The sequence below is a fragment of the Loxodonta africana genome, chromosome 5, assembly GCF_030014295.1.
Source record: "Loxodonta africana isolate mLoxAfr1 chromosome 5, mLoxAfr1.hap2, whole genome shotgun sequence".
NCBI classification, from domain to species: Eukaryota; Metazoa; Chordata; class Mammalia; order Proboscidea; family Elephantidae; genus Loxodonta; species Loxodonta africana.
The window spans coordinates 73,078,404-73,095,102 of NC_087346.1; positions in this window are offsets into that span (position 1 = coordinate 73,078,404).

Below are 16,699 nucleotides of genomic sequence, written 5' to 3' on the forward strand. Positions count from 1 at the left end.
TCGTTAATGTGCTTGGCAGCTCTAATCAAAAGGTTGGAGTCTACCCAGAGGTACCGCAGAAGAAACACCTGGTGATCTACTTCTGAAAAATCAGCCATTGAAAATCTCATGGATTACAGTTCTACTATGACGCACATGGAGTTGCTATGAGTCAGAGTCAACTCAAAAGCAAACGGTAGACTCATAGAAGTAATTGCACCAGGGTTTTTGCTACATCCTTCTCAAGTTTGTCCGTGGACACAGATTGAAAGGTCATAAATATGCGCTGGATTATTTAGCTCTTTTAAGGTGACTTTTTTACTTTTACCCCTAAAAGTAAGTGCAGGTAAATAAAAATGATACTTAGATTGTTCTCTTCACAACAAAATCTTTAAAACCAACTTGTTTTTTCTAATGGTTGTTCAGGTTTTAAAAATATTTCATGTGAGAAACTTGTTGTAATATTCAGAAATGAATTCATATATTGTCTGGAGAAACTGTGCATTGTTTACACTCAATTTCCTAAATTAGCAGAAACAGAATGAATTTAATAAGTATTCTGGCAGTTAAAGTTCTAATGTTTATGCATAAGCTCTGAGGTGGCAACTTCGTGCCCAACATACTCTTATAAAACAGAATAGAACCCAATGGGAATTTTAATTTATAAATAAAAGTCATTTCTATAATAAAACTGGAAAAATCAGAGACTGTTCATGTCATGTACTATACACTTCGGTATGTATGGAAATAATGAAAGAATGATTATACTAAAATTTTAATTATTCTCTAAGTTTTACTTCATGTGGTGAGATGGAATTTGATCTGGAGAACACTTGTGAAAAGGTTCTAATGTTTCCTGACAGCCTGAAACCTAGTGGAAACTCAGTCCTACCAGCAAAACAAATTTTGTGAATCAGTGGGAAATATCCATACTTAAAATATGATATAAATTAAAAAGAAAAACCTGTCATCATCCAGTAGATTCTAATATAAATATAATAATCCTTTGATGGAACTGTTATAGTATTAATAGCTACAGTTTTATGGTTGTTGTGCCAGATATACAAGATTACTAAAAACAAATATCTACTATGAGTAAAATTAATATACAACTTTCCTCTTGTATTTGGATAGTCTTCCACAATGCCAAAATACCTTATCCTCTCAAAGCTAAAATTTTTTTTTAAGAAAAACTTAAATTTACAAAATCTTCCAAAATTGGGTAAAATTTTCCCTCAGTAAAAATCACTCATTTCATTCAAATTATTCGTGTAATAGATTTTTAGGAAGTGCCTACAGGTGATAGGTCTTTGGTAGGCATCAGGGCTACAAATATAAATAAGACACATTTTAAAGAAAAGCATATTCCTCCAGCATTTTTGCACGAGAGGATTTCCCCAGGTCAGGTGGATAATCGATTTGAAGGAAGGATAATCTGACATGCTTTGGGCTACATTTCTTAGAGGCAAGTTCACTGCATTGAAAAGTCAGCACAGAGAAATCTGGTTTTCTTTCCTTTGCACTTGGCTTTCAGAAGTTGGAAACCCTGGTGGTGTAGTGGTTAAGAGCTACGGCTGCTAACAAAAAGGTCGGCAGTTCGAATCCACCAGGCTTTCCCTGGAAACCCTATGGGGGAAGTTCTACTCTGTCCTATAGGGTTCCTATGAGTCAGAATCAACTCGAAGGCAATGGATTTGGTTTTTTTTTTATTTTTAGTTCAGAAGTTAGCTGGTTAATGAGATAGCACTGCAGGTCTAGAGGCAGCTGAGGAAGGGTCCTTGGAGTTAGCTCTGTAGAGCCAGCTCTTTCCTCAGGAAGCCCTGGTATTTAGATTTGACAAGAGGAAGTAAGAGTCATCCTACTAGACCACTAGATCTCAAAGTGTAGTCCCTGGACCAGCAGCTTCACTACCCATCCGGAACTTGTTAGAATGCAAATTCTCCAGCCCCATTCTGAATGTACTTAATTAAAAGCTCTGGGGATGGGACCCAGCAATCTGGTTTTAACATTTCTTCCAGGTGATGATGATGCCTGCTAGTCTGAAAACCACTAATCCACACCAACTTGATCAGAAAACCCAGGGCTGCCATTGAGAAAGTGGATACTTTGGTTCTAGCAGTCTCCAGTTTTATCTTTGCAGTCTTCACAGGCTTCTCTCAGTTCTGTAGACAAAATGTTACGTGAAAAGTTAATTCACATCATCTCCTTCCTCATCTGAAAACTTCCCAAGGGCATCCCACTATACTTGGAATAAAAGCTAAGTCTTTACAAAGGCCTGTAAGGCCCTCAGGATCTGGCTCCTGTCACCTCTCTGACCTGATCTCCTAACATGCTCCCCTTGGCTACTCCTATGCAGCCACCCTGGCCTCCTTACTTTTTCTCACACAGACTGTCTCAGGCTTTCTGCCTTGTTTCTTCTGCCCAGAATACTATTCTCCTTGGGTGTCTTCTTGGCTCACTTCTTTCAGGTATCTGTACAAATATTCACTTGACAGTGAGGCTTTCCATGACTACCCAATTTAAAATGGAATTCGGAAATCTCCTTTACACTTATCTTCCTAGAACTAACAGAGAGAGTATGGCCCTGCAATACCCTGGATTCAGACTTTTAGCCACCAGAGCTATGAGACAATAAATTTCTTTTCTTTAAAACTACCTACTTTGCGGTATTGTGTTATGGTAGCCCTAGGGAACTAAAACATCGTGTGAAGGAAAGATGTGAATGAAACATTTTGTCCTAAAAAAGGGTTCACCACCTGGAACATGTGGGTACAGGCACTTCTAGTAGAGAGTCATAGAAGAGCACAATGTATCTGGGGGGCAGAGACATTCTCTATAACTGAAGCTTAGGTTATGTGGAGAGGCGGGTTGATGCACATAAGAGAACTGGAAAAGTTGCAGGCAACTTTTCATTTAATCATGGAAGGTTTTGATTGTCTTGAACCTTAATTTTTTTTTTATTTCTTTAAGCAGAATTTGATGTTGCTGAATGTTAACCCAGACTCCTGAAGTTTGAGATGATTTTTCTAACATGGAGTGTAGAATTTCCAGGGCGAATGGAAATAAGGGTGAGGAGAAAGCAGTAAATCTTCCTTTTAAGTTCAATTCCAGAATGCCTCCAGAATTTTCCCATAGTAAATACTGTAGGTGGATTTGGTTTTAGTCCACATGGTTTTAGTCTCAAGTTTTCTCTGCATGTGTTAACTCAGTCATATTCAAGGGAAAATTTCTAAACTGATGCGTAATCATATTTATAAATCAGAAAAACTAGTTTTTGCTTACCACCTAGCTTAAATGAATACTGTTTTAAAAATAAAATGTATAAGTCATATGTACAAATAATAAGTAGACATGCAGCATACAAGAATGTTAAAAGAATGCAGACTAGGGGTTGGGAGACCTGAGCATTAGTCCCAGTTCTATTATATCTACCCTACTGTCTACTGTCTATCCTCAAGCAAGCCAATTAACCTTCTACTCATTTGTGAGATTTAGACTCAAGCATCTCTATATTTCTAGATTTTCAATCATCACTAGTTTTCTATTGTTCTCCAAGTTATGAATTTTTTGATTTTTGAACTAAATCTACCAGCAATATATTGACCTATACATACAAACATATAGCTAGCTAACTAGCTAGCTAGATAGTTGAAGCTAATATGGAAAAATGTTAATTATTGTTTAATCTAAATCGTGACTATATTGGTATTCATCATACAGTTCTTCAAGCTTTTCTGAAACTTAAGAAAATTTCATAATAAAAAGTTGGAAAAATCTTGTGTAAAGAGTAATCTTGCCTTAACCACAGGCAGTGTTGTCAATAAACTAGAGGTTGTCTCAGATCTCTTATTATTCAATTATGGTTCACCAAAAGACATAATCTTTAAGGAAGCACATTCTAGACAATTAAAGAGACTACCAGATGGTTGCTATGGGATTCCGACTTTTTTGAAAGCAATGAGCTTAACAGGGCCTAGATGAAATTCTGTCATTGAATGATGCAGACAGATATTTCAGTAAAAATTTGTAGGAACCACTAGTCCTGTGTATTTGGGATTTATAGACAGGTTTTTAGGAGGAGGCCCATTTGAATATAGCTTTTGAGAATTCTCTTCTCTATCTTTGACTCTTCTATGAAAGATAGTACTTAATGTTTAATTTGGGTAAAGAAAAGACAAAATGAATCAAGTACTAGAAAATTAAATTTTTTAATAAAAAAGTTTCAAATAGATATTAGAAAAATTATATGAACCACAGTTCAGAGGAAATGAATATATTCTAAGAGTATCCTGAGACATAGCTGAGGTTCAACAAGCCAGAGCCAATTTTTCCTTAAACACTTTTACGCTGAAGCCATAATTAAGGGCCACTTTTAGTTTTTTTTTTTTGTTGTTGTTCTCTCCAAAGCTCTTCCACACACAAAACTGTGGGATACTATAATTCTTACTCATAGTGACTGAAAATAAAGGTCTGGTTAAGTACAAAGGGCTTTTTCTTGCCAAGTGTATTGCAAGGAGGAAGTGGCAAGGGCGGGTACAGGATGGCCAAAATTACCCAGTCTTAACTGTGGACAGCAAGAGTGCTTAAAGCTCTGAAAAGCAATCCCAAATTAGGAATTGTCAAGTGAGATACAAATCTGTAAAAAAAAATATGACCTGACAATGAATATGACACCAAAGGGGGAAATGATATATTTGCATGACAATATTTCAATTAAAATAATGTATCGATTAAAAAAAAAAAACACGGAATTTTGGGTTGCACAGATCTCTATGTGGTCCTAGATTTCCAGTTTGTGTGTGTGTGTGTAACTTTGGTTAAGCCATTAAATACCTCTGTGATTTATGTTCTTCAAATGTTAAAATGTGAAAAATGACCCCTAACTTAGGAGGTTGTTGTAAAGGCTACATGAAATAATGTGTATAAATTACTTAGCACAGTGCTTTACACACAATATGTGTTCAGTTAATTTTTATCATCATCGTAATCATCTCAGATACTGATGCTGCCCAGTCTTACTAACTACAGGGGTATGGAGCAGCCTAAGCGAGATTTAAGAGCTGGAATTAAAACCACCTGTGGTAGTTTCCTAGTACTGTTGCAGCGAAGTACTACAAAGTGGGTGGCTATTAAGAACAGAAATGTATTGTCTCACAGGTCTGGAGGCTAAAAGCCCGAATTTAGAGTGGTGGCTGGCACATGCTCTAGGAAGATTCTTTCTTGTCTTTCTGGTTTCTGGTAGTCCCAGGTAATTTTTACTTGCAGCTGTATCATAACACCATAGTCACATGGCCATCTTCCCTCTGTCTCTTTGCCTCTCTTCTCTGCTTTTATAAGGACACCATTCAGGTTGAATTCTGACCCATCCTACTCTAGTATGACCTCGTGTTAACTGATAACATCTTCCAATACCCTATTTCTAAACAAGGTCACATTCACAGGGGTTAGGACTTCAACATAAATTTGGGGGGACACAATTCAATTCATAGCACCACTCATAGTGGTGGAGCAAAGAAGACCATGACTGGACTAATACAAAATGTGACTTCTAAAATCTAAGACAGTAATTTAGACCAGAAGTCACAAAAGCAAATGCCTGGAAGGATCTGACAGGGTGATAAATGGCACACATGCCTGGACTGTGTGTTAATTTGATGAGAACGTAACCCATCTCAGGGAATGACTACCACTTAATTCTAGATGATGGTTGTCATGAGGGAATGCAGGCTCAGTGTGCAGGCTCAATTTCTTCAGAGAATCTGGAAATGCAGATATTTTATGTAAAGTCCCCTCTTTCTAAAACATTGGCTCAATTTTTAACATTGGCTCTACTTTGTAAAGACCAAACAAAATATGTTTGAAGCCAGTCCTAACCTAAACTACTAATTTGTGATCTCTGGCTTCATGCATTGGTCCTAAAAATCAGGTGGGATTGAGTCTCTGGGTTGGGGCCAAGTGGACCAGAGAAATGCTGTCCAATGGAAACATAATGCAAGCCATAAAAGCAAGCCACATATGTAAGTTTAAATTTCCAGTAGCCACATTAAAAAAGCAAAAAAGAAATAAGTGGAATCATTTAAATAATGTATTTTATTTAATCCCACATATCTAACACATTCTTATAACACACAATTAATATGAAGACAAAGTCCTAAATAGACAATGTCCTAATTATACAAAGTCTTAAGTAGAATAATGCATTGTTTGAAAAAAAAAAAAAAAAAACAGAGAATTTAGAGTTCTATAGATCTCTATTTGATCTTTGACTTCTAGTTAATAAGATATTTTAAGCTTTCTTTTTTCATGCTAAGTCTTCAAAATTAGGTATATATTTTATACTCACAGCACATTTTAATGTGGATTAGCTAAGTTTTAAGTGGTCAATAGCCACATGTGGTTATCCTATTTGACAGCACAGGTCTAGAGCATGCTTCTAAACTTTAATATGCATATGGATATTTTTGCGATCATGTTAAATTGCAGATTCTGACTCAGTGGTTGGGGTAGAGCCTGAGATGGATGCTTCACTTCTAACAGGCTCCCAGGTGATCAGTGCTGCTGGTCCATGAACCATACTTTGAGTAGTAAGAGACAAAAGGGTTCTGGCAAGTCACTTAGGATCAGCATCCTTTCTCACTCATAGAGACTAAACATACATTCTAATGCTTTATCACATTTAATGTGACATAATGATGACTGTAAAAAAAGGCAATATTTTATAACCCATCTGCAGAAGCACTGTGATCATTTTCCTCCTTTTTATGTGTTTTGCTTTAACTATAGAACCTGCCAATATGGTGATATGTTACTGGAATGTTTTCATAAGAATACTCTTAAGCACAGGATAGGAAAGATATTGTATTCTAAGTTCAGGGTTTTGAACTTTAAACACTTTAAATAAAACAGATAATAGGATTATGACAGAAATTTGACAGTAATACCTCTGAAAGCTTTAATATTTAGAGGCATTCTCTGGTAAAGGTTATGAATATTTAATGGTATCTCCCAAAGGAAACATGAAGAGAAATTTTTCATTTCCTCCTGATCATCCTATCTGAGCAATGGCTAGAGCTATATAGTCCAGCCTTAGGTCTTTATTCAACAAATACTTAAACTTGCATATATTAACAACTAAATGTGGGGCAGAATATAATTCAAGGATTCTACATTGTGCAGAAGTCCTTTGGATATCAAAGCTTTAACCTAGAATAATGTTGTGGAGGTGAGCAGTGAACTGGGCGACAAAATGCCTAAGAACATGCTCTCGCCACACCACCATTTAGTTTATGAACTTTAAGCAAGTAGTTTATTCTGTTTCCTCCTTTCTCAGATGGCAAGAATAATGCTGGTCATACCTACATCATGGAGCTGTGGTGGGGAACTGTGAAAGAACTTGGTAAACTGTAAAATTCACAATTATGCTGGTGAAGGTATTGGAAATAAAGACATGATCAAGATGGAACCTGAACTAACGAGATAATCAAGTTCACAAAGACCTTTCCATTGCTGCATTTCATAATAGCTGCAGCTCTGTTGACGTTTATATTTTCCACAGTAAAAATTCAAGACAGGATTCTAACCAAAAAACTAATGTCTTATCCTACACACTCAGAATAAAATAGCATGCCAAAGGTAAGTAAATAGAAAGAGGCCTTATGAAATCTCTTATTAAGTGTTTGTCCGCCTGATTTAGTTCTGAATCAAACTAAATATGGAACTACGTATAATAAGGGATTTTTCTCCCTTAGTAACAACTGTTTAAGTCATTTATTAGCATGGAATCTTTTGAGTGCAAAGTCTGAAGTTTGCTTCTGATAGATGGTCTAAAGCAGACTCATGTGGTAAAATTATCTAATGGAATTATTGGAATAGAGCTAATTTTGTTTAAAAGGTGTGAAATTACCTGGCACCTACAGTTTGTTGTTAGTTGCAGTCGAGTTCTCACAGCGAACCTATGTACAAAAGAATGAAACACTGCTAGTCCTGCACCATCCTCACAATGGATGGGGGTGGGGGATGATAAAACATTTTAATTGAGAAAATTATAAAATATCATTAAAAGGAACCTTTTTAATAATATAAGTATTATTAAAGTACGTCTTGGAAAAAGGTATAAATAAATGGAAAGCATTAACATGTTTATAGAGGGGAAGACTCAATGTGATGATGGCAATTAAATGCACGATCATAACTTCAAAGAAATTTCAATTAAAATTCACTTTTTTTGGTGAAACTTCACAAGTTGACTCTAAAATTTATATGCAAGAGGAAATGGCAAGCATAGTCAAAACACTCCTGAAGAAGAAAACCAGATGAAGGAATTGCTTTTCTTTATTTCAAGTATAATTATTACGAAAATATAACAAATAAGCCAGATTCTATTCAGGGAAAGACCAACAAAATAGAAAAGTGAGCCCAGAAACAAACCCACACAAATACAGGGATAGATTTATGTCAGATTTGGTGTTGCAAATGTGGGGAAATGGCAGACTTTTCAATGAATGTTGCTAGGACAAACACTTAGCCATATGGAAAAGCAAAAATAAAAAGTGGACTTTTACCTAACCATCATAAACAATGTCAATTCCAGATAGATTAAATATATAAAATAAAAAGCAAAACTATAATAATCTATAAGCAAATATCTTTATGACCTCAGAAAATACAGGAATGTGTTAAACAAAACACAAAAAGTGCCAATCACAGAGGAAAATATTAATAAGATGCATTAAAATTAGAACTTTAATCATTGAATGTCAGTGTAAACTGGTCTGTCTCATGTCACAGCAAAACCCTCAACTGCCACACTAAACCCTTACGACTGGGTTTTCTTTACAGAAATTTTCTTTGAAGAATGCATTTAGACTGTAATTAAAAAAAAAAAAAATGCTTACACACCATTACTTGTTTGTGTAGCTATATGTGTGTTTAGCTGTGCCAGTGCTCACAGAAGATGAAAACATTGCTTTTCTGAGAAACTTTGTGAGAAGCTGGATGCATTTTGTCACTTCAGGGGGAATATGACAAAACATATCACAGGGTCAGAGAGACGGATGAACTTCCATCTTGGGTGAGGAGCCCTGCACTCCAAGACTTAGGAGCAACTTAGCCAGCAATGGACTTGGGCAAAGAAAAGTAGGGGCAGGAGAGAAAGTACTGGCGGACACCTGTGTTGATTGAAAGTTATGGAATATTATAACCCATATGAAAGCCAAAAAATCTTGTGGTACCTGTCCTAAATGAGTAATGTTAAAATACACATTAGTTCAGAGGCCTAAAAAAAAAAAAAGTGAATGTAAAGAAAATGAGAAAAGAATGATCCACTGGAAGGTGGGTGATATTTTTCAAAACACATAATAGATAAAGAATTAATACCTAAAATAAATAAAAATAATTCCTACAATCTGCAAGGAAAGACAAATTATACAGAAAACTGGCAAAAGTCTAAATAGGTACTTCATAGAAATGAAATTTGAACAGCAGATAATAAATGCCTCGTCTGATTACAACTCATGGAAATTAAAATTAAAACCACAATGAGGTATCATTTATACTCACCAGAGAGGAAAAAAAAAAAATGATAACATCAAATGTTTGTTAGAATGACAGCTAACAGGTCATTTATATACCACTGCTGATGGATGGATAAACTGGTATGACCACTTTGAAAAACAATTTGGCATTATCTTGTATATTCTTTTGGTCTTTTGGCTTTACTTCTTTTTCATAAATTAAGGGAAATAATAAAATATTTATTTCATCTATCTGTATGAATTGCATTTCAGCGTTATCAAATGATGAAGAAAATTTATTCTCTACAGAATACTTCTAGCCATTACACGCAAAATGAATAATAGAATTAGAAAATTACCATTTTGCAAACCTTAGTAAACATATTTAGGCAACTTTCATTAATGGATTCTAAAAGCATTGGGTGAAACTTCACGAGAACTTTATAATGGAGTGATCAGGCTGACACCATCTGAACACACTGATCATTTTCTTATAACTTCTAAAATTGGGGCAATAGGTACTTCAGAGTATCACATAGTAAAATTCTTACCTAAAAAAAAAAAGAAAAACTTTTCAATTTAATCAAGTCAATTTATAAGAAATTGGTGATCACAGATGGAGTGTAACAACATCATGGAATTGATTCATCAATTTAAGAACTTAAGACATTTCTTAGCACAAATGACTTGGTTTCTCTAAAAAACCAACAGCACAGAAGATTCAAAAAAACAGAGAGGAACTGTTATAAAAAAAGAAGTTGCCAGAGACATAATACAAAACACAATCTTGTGTAGATTTTTATTTTAACAAACTAATTTTAAAAAGATAGCTTTCAGACAACAGATAAAATATTAATAAGGACTTAGAGATTAGATGATATTAAGAAATTATTTTGTTAGGTATGATAATGTCATGATGGTTATTATCTTTAAAGATGCTCACTGAAGTGTTTACAGGTGAAAAGACATATCTTACATTTACTTTAGCATAAAAAAGCTGTGAAGGCAATAATATCTAGTGTTTTTAAATGAACCTAGTTATAGGTGGTGTTAGAGAGCAACACGTTTAGAAAAACATCTGGATTTTGCCTTCGTTTGCAAGGGTGGTCCAAAATAGAGGATACAGAAGCAACCGTACGCTTTGGGATTAAATAAATTTAATTATGAACATAAGTTTTAAGTGCTAATGGGACCCCTAGAAGATTCTCTATAGGGAAAGTAGCATAATTGAGTTGAAATAACAAAGAGAACTGTGCTGGATTTGTCGTGGTGAAAACAACTGAACTTCAGAAGAACGATCAAATCACCTAGGAGAATGTATATGGTAAGAAAAAAGTCCAAAGATGAACTTTAGTGAATACCAATACTTAGGAGATAAACAAGTGGAGAGTTCAATGATAGATTCTGTGGGTAAAAGGTTAGAGTGTTTGCATAGTTTACAGAAGAAGGGATTCATCAATATTATAATTAATCAAATGAGGTACAAAAATAAGATGAGAACTGAAAATAATTCTTAGAATTTTGAAATTGGCAGTCATTGGTGGTTTTAGAAGGAGTAGGTTGATTTGAATAATGGAATCAGAGGTCTAATTATAATGAGTTGAAGCCTGCATGAGAAGTGAGAATTGAAGACACTTGTTATTTTGAGGAGCTTAGCTGGAAACTGAAGGGGAGATAGGGAGAAGTGAGAACTGAAGGCATTTGTTATTTTGAAAAGTTTAGCTGGAAAGTGAAGGAGAGACAGGGCAATAACTGGAGTATAGAATAGACTTCCTTTCTTTACTATAAACGGTTTCAGCATGTTTAGAGGAAATGTGTGACAAGATAAAGAAGCCAGTATAAAATGATAGCTTGAAAGTTTACAAAAAAGAGGAAACGACAGATGAAGTATGGCTTCAATGGAAAGGGGTGTGAAAAACATCAAAACCAAGTTTGGATAAATTAGCACCAAAGAGACAAGGAAACTTTCTGCTCTAAATCTGGTAGATGCATTCATAGAGAGTATTCACTTAGTAAGAAGTAACTTTTTTTTTTCCCAAGGAAAAGCTGTTTCTAAAGACAGAGTGCAACCACCTGGATCAGATCTATTTTGTTTCAGAAAAATCACCAGAAAATCGTTAGTCACTCCTATGTCACCTATTTCCTTGTGGTTCTTGGGGAAGCCTGAGCCTTACCGTGTTGGAAGAATGTGCCCAAGCTTGCAGCAAAATGACCTTCTGAGAGTAGGGATAAAGGACAAGATGTCAGTGGTGTTCTACTGTCAGGAGCACCACTGTTCTGAGTGTAGATAGCTCGCTGAGAGGCCAGTGGCTGGCAGAATGAAACTGTGACTGGAACTAAGCAGAAAGGCACTCTGTGGGAGACTTTCGCCAACAAGAAAGATTGACAGAAAGACAGATCAGTTGGTAGTTTTCATGTTTAGATGGAATACTCTCTGAAATATGAGGCAAATCATGTATTGAGAGAGGGCAACTGTTGGAAAAAAAAAAAAAGGAATGTGAGAGACTGGCAAAGCTTTAAAATATTATTTGTAGAAGGGGTGGAAGTGGAAGTTGAGAAATAGCATATAAGAGACTGGCTAAAGACCACAAAGGGCCCAGCTGAGGTTGGAAACCACAAACTATTAGTAGCAACCATTACCACTTTTGTGAAATTTCCTCAAATTTTCTTCAGCAGTGCCCAGGTATTCAGCTACAGGTGCAGAGAAAAGGATGTGTGGATCAATCTATTTGAGAGGATTAGCAGGACAGATATAATTACAGACAAGAAGATACAGAGAGTAGGGATTGCTGCCAGAGAAAGTTAAATGATATGCCATGTGCCTAGGTTGAGTAGGAAAAATGGTGATTCCACTAAAGTGATGGATAGGAAATTTTCAGATGATAATAATGAGGATGGATAGAGGATGGCAGGGATTTCAGAGAAGCAGAGTGTCGTTACAAGTGTCAAATCATGATCTGGCGACAGCAATAGAGAGTTAAAGCAGAATGTTGTCTCTCCTTTTGTGTTCTATGGTAAGTGAGACATATCAGAATAAAAATTTTTAGATTGAGAGCTCTTCAGAAGAGGGTATGGGGATCAATCTGCGAATAGATTGGTAGTATAGAATAGATCCTACGTGATGGGATGAGGGTTCCAGAGGAAAGGGTGAGGAGTCAACAGTAAAAAGAATGATGGGTGGGAAGGAATCTCAGAATAGGACAGTGATGAGAGAAAATGAGGGTGAGCAGGCCAGAGGCCTGCACCTTGGCAGGTGGCCAAAGAAAAGTGGGAGGAGAAAATGTTAGATGGACTGCTTTTGACATTTCTTGTCAGATTGAGTCCCAAGTGCTGCAAGAGCCTTATAAGGTTAGCAGTTTATAGGCTTTACTTATCATTAAAAAGGAATGTTGCTGAGAATTTACTTGATATCTTGTCTCTGAAAAGATTCCTTCCTCAGACTGTTAAAGTAAAAATGCATCTATGCTCTTTCCTTGTTCGAAAATGTATTTATTTATTTACTCATAATCAGTCTTGTCACATACCTACTATACATACTTTAGCATTCTAGGCAGAATATGGAACATAAAATAAAAATCCTTCATCCTTGCCTCTTAGGACCGTCTTCTCTTATTAAAGGTATGTGAAAATGTGTACAATTTACCTCAGATCTGTGGGCTTTGGAAGAAGTCTTTTTTTCCCACTGAAGTAGACTTCAAAATCTTCAATCTTTAGCCTGTGGGCATAGTCAATGTATCCTGACACCTCCTGCCCATGAGAATTTCTGTCACGAATAAAAATCACAGACTGGAACAGAGAACAATAGAGAATAAAGACAGTAAATGAATAAATAAAAATCACTTGAGGAAAATGTCTAATAAGAGCTATAGTTACAGTGTATTATATATTCCAGGCCTTATCCTAAACATTTCACATCTCATCTTCATAGTGATCCTTCTGAGGAAGGTATTCTTATTTCCTCCCGCCAGATGAAGAAAGTTATAAAACGTTAACTGGACACACTCAAAAGGTACTTTTACAGTCATTTTATATGCAACACAAATAGATAAGTTTTACAGAATGCCTCCGAACAACAGACATCGTTTTAAGTGGTTTTCGCACATTAACTTATTTACTTTTCCTCTAATTCTGGCATTTCATTGTCATTTTACAGGTAAGGAAACTGAGGAACAGAAAGGTTGAGTACCTTTCTCAAGGTCTCACAGTTAGTAAGTGGCAAAACTGAAATTCAAACCTAGGCTCATGTGTCTGTTCACCCAACCACCACATTTTTTTTTTTTTAACTTAAACTCCTAAATATTTTCTGTTATAGAGAAATGTGGTCCCTTCATCTCATTACCATGAGAGTCAAAAAAATTCCTTTATAAAACTAACTTCATCAGTCAAAATTATACAGTAAGTAGTATTCTAATATATTTCTTACTCATATAAATTCTTTCAGAAATATCACTAAGTAACTACTTTATATTAAGTACTGTTGCAGATGCCAAGGATTCATAATAAGCAAGACAATCAAAGTCCTGACCTCTCAGGACTTATGTTCTGAGACAGGAAATAATCATTAAACAAACAACAACAACAAAAGAACTACTTGCCATAAACTGAATAAAGGGGATAAATGACTAGAGAATGCATTGTTGGTGTTGAAAACTACTTTAGATAACCAGAGAAGAGGTAACATTTAAACCAAAAACTGAAGAACTAGAAGAAATAAACCATGGAAAGATCTGGAACAGAAGCCAATAGGCAAAAGGGATAGGTGGAGGAAAGGCCCAAAAGGTGGAATTGTAATCTTTTTTCCTTCAAGTCAATAGACATTACTCTCATTGTAGATAAAAAGAAGAACAACAAAAAAAAAAAAGACGACTATAATTTGAAAACCTCTTAATGCATTTATTTTCAAATCTGGATCAAAGTGTAGAATTTGAGAGCAAAATTCTATTTTTTTGAAGAGTTTGTTAATAAACCTTCCTTTTTCACTGTTATTAGTTGGGTTTCTCTATAGTCAATTACAATTACTTTGTATAGCATTAATGTGGGTGTGATCACAGGTAAAAGAGCTTCCAAAAGACTGAAGTTAGAAAATTGAAAGCATTCTTTCTCCCCACTGCACCTATTGTTGCTAACGACCTCCCTGTTGAAAAATGGAAGAATGGAGGCAAAATTTATCATAAACTGTCCCCTATGTTGGTAGTTTTCATCTTGCCTGCCTGCTCTGGTTGTTTGACATTGTAGGCCAAAAACATTGTGCTGAGAAGGATCCTGAGGCATCTTCTTGTTTCAGGGGAGGGTGTATTGTGATTGGATTAATGATGTTGCCCACAGATGTAGCAATAGGGACTAGCATTTATTATTAGCCCTGAGCTAAATCCTTTTATAGTGTTCAATCTCTTAATCATTCTCGTTTCCCCCAGATAACTCCAAAGTAAACTAGTACCCGTTTCTCTATGCTTTCAGTCACTTATTCTTCAGTTTGTGCAGTACAAACTCTAAGTGGCTAGTAACTCAAAGGAATATCCCAAGACTCTCACACCACTAAATCTATAATTAGCACTGGTGACCCTGCTTAACTAATGCCATGATATATAATTGTCAATATCTCAAATGCAGTCCTGAAGGTGCTTGCCATCTTTTCATCATCACGGCCGCTGCTGATGTTAAATATGCCATGCTTACTTAAAAGAGAACAACTGGTCCAAAACAGTTGCTCTACTTTCAAAATGGAATTATAATAACAGAAAAACTCTCCTCTTTCTTTCTCTCTCTCTTTCTCTTTTAAGTGAGGGATATAGCAGCCTTTTTTTTTTTTTTTTTCTCCCAACAGAATGGCATACCAGATATTCTGACTGATTTTGTGCTAAAAACAAATAAAAATGCTGGATAAAATCTAAAACACAACTTGTAAGGTGCACTGGTGTGCTGGCAAGAAAATAAGGAGTACTCAGAGTCCTAAAACTAAGTGAAAGTAGGAGCCTAAAGAGGAAAGCAGAGCCCTAAAGTCAGCTTTGCTCTGAAGACATTTGTACAACCTCCGATTTCTTGACCTTGAAGAGCAAGGAGTGACAGGAAAGCTCCTCCACCCCCACCCTCCGCAGTGCACACACACCCAATTTTTCAGGGAAAGAAGCTGAAAGGACTAACTACCTCAGCATAAAGCTAAGAAGTCACAATACAGTGAAATAATATTTTTTAAGTAATTTTTATTGTGCTTTTTTTTTTTAAGTGACAGTTTATAAATCAAGTCAGTCTGTCACATATAAGATTATATACACCTTACTACATACTCCCATTTACTCTTCCCCTAATGAGTCAGCCTGCTCCCTTCTTCCAGTCTCTCCTTTCGTGACCGGTTTGCCAGTTTCTAACCCTCTCTACCCTCCCATCTCCCCTCCAGACAGGAGATGCCAATACAGTCTCAAGTGTCCACCTCATACAAGTAGCTCACTCTTCATCAGCATCTCTCTCCAACCCATTGTCCAGTCCCTTCCGTGTCTGATGAGTAGTCTTTGGGAATGGTTCCTGTCCTGGGCCAACAGAAGGTTTGGGGACCATGACCACCGGGATTGTTCTAGTCTCAGTCAGACCATTAAGTCTTGTCTTTTAATGAGAATTTGGGGTCTGCATCCCACTGTTCTCCTGCTCCCTCAGGAGTTTTCTGTTATGCTCCCTGTCAGGGCAGTCATTGGTTGTGGCTGGGCACCATCTAGTTCTTCTGGTCTCAGGATGATGTAAGTCTCTAGTTCATGTGGCCCTTTCTGTCTTGGGCTCATAGTTATCGTGTGACCTTGGTGTTCTTCATTCTCCTTTGATCCAGGTGGGTTGAGATCAATTGATACATTTTAGATGGCTGCTTGTTAGCATTTAAGACCCCAGACACCACAGTTCAAAGTGGGATGCAGAATATTTTCGTAATAGAGTTTATTATGTCAATTGACTTGAAAGTGCCCTTAAGCCATAGTCCCCAAGCCCCCGCCCTTGCTCCGCTGACCTTTGAAGCATTCAGTTTATCCCGGAAACTTCTTTGCTTTTGGTCCAGTCCAGTTGAGCTGACCTTCCCTGTATTGAGTATTGTTCTTCCCTTCACCTAAAGTAGTTCTTATCTACTAACTAATCAGTAAATAATCCTCTCCCACCCTCCCTCCCTTCACCCTCTCATAACCACAAAAGAATGTGTTCTTCTCAGTTTATACTATTTCTCAAGAACTTAT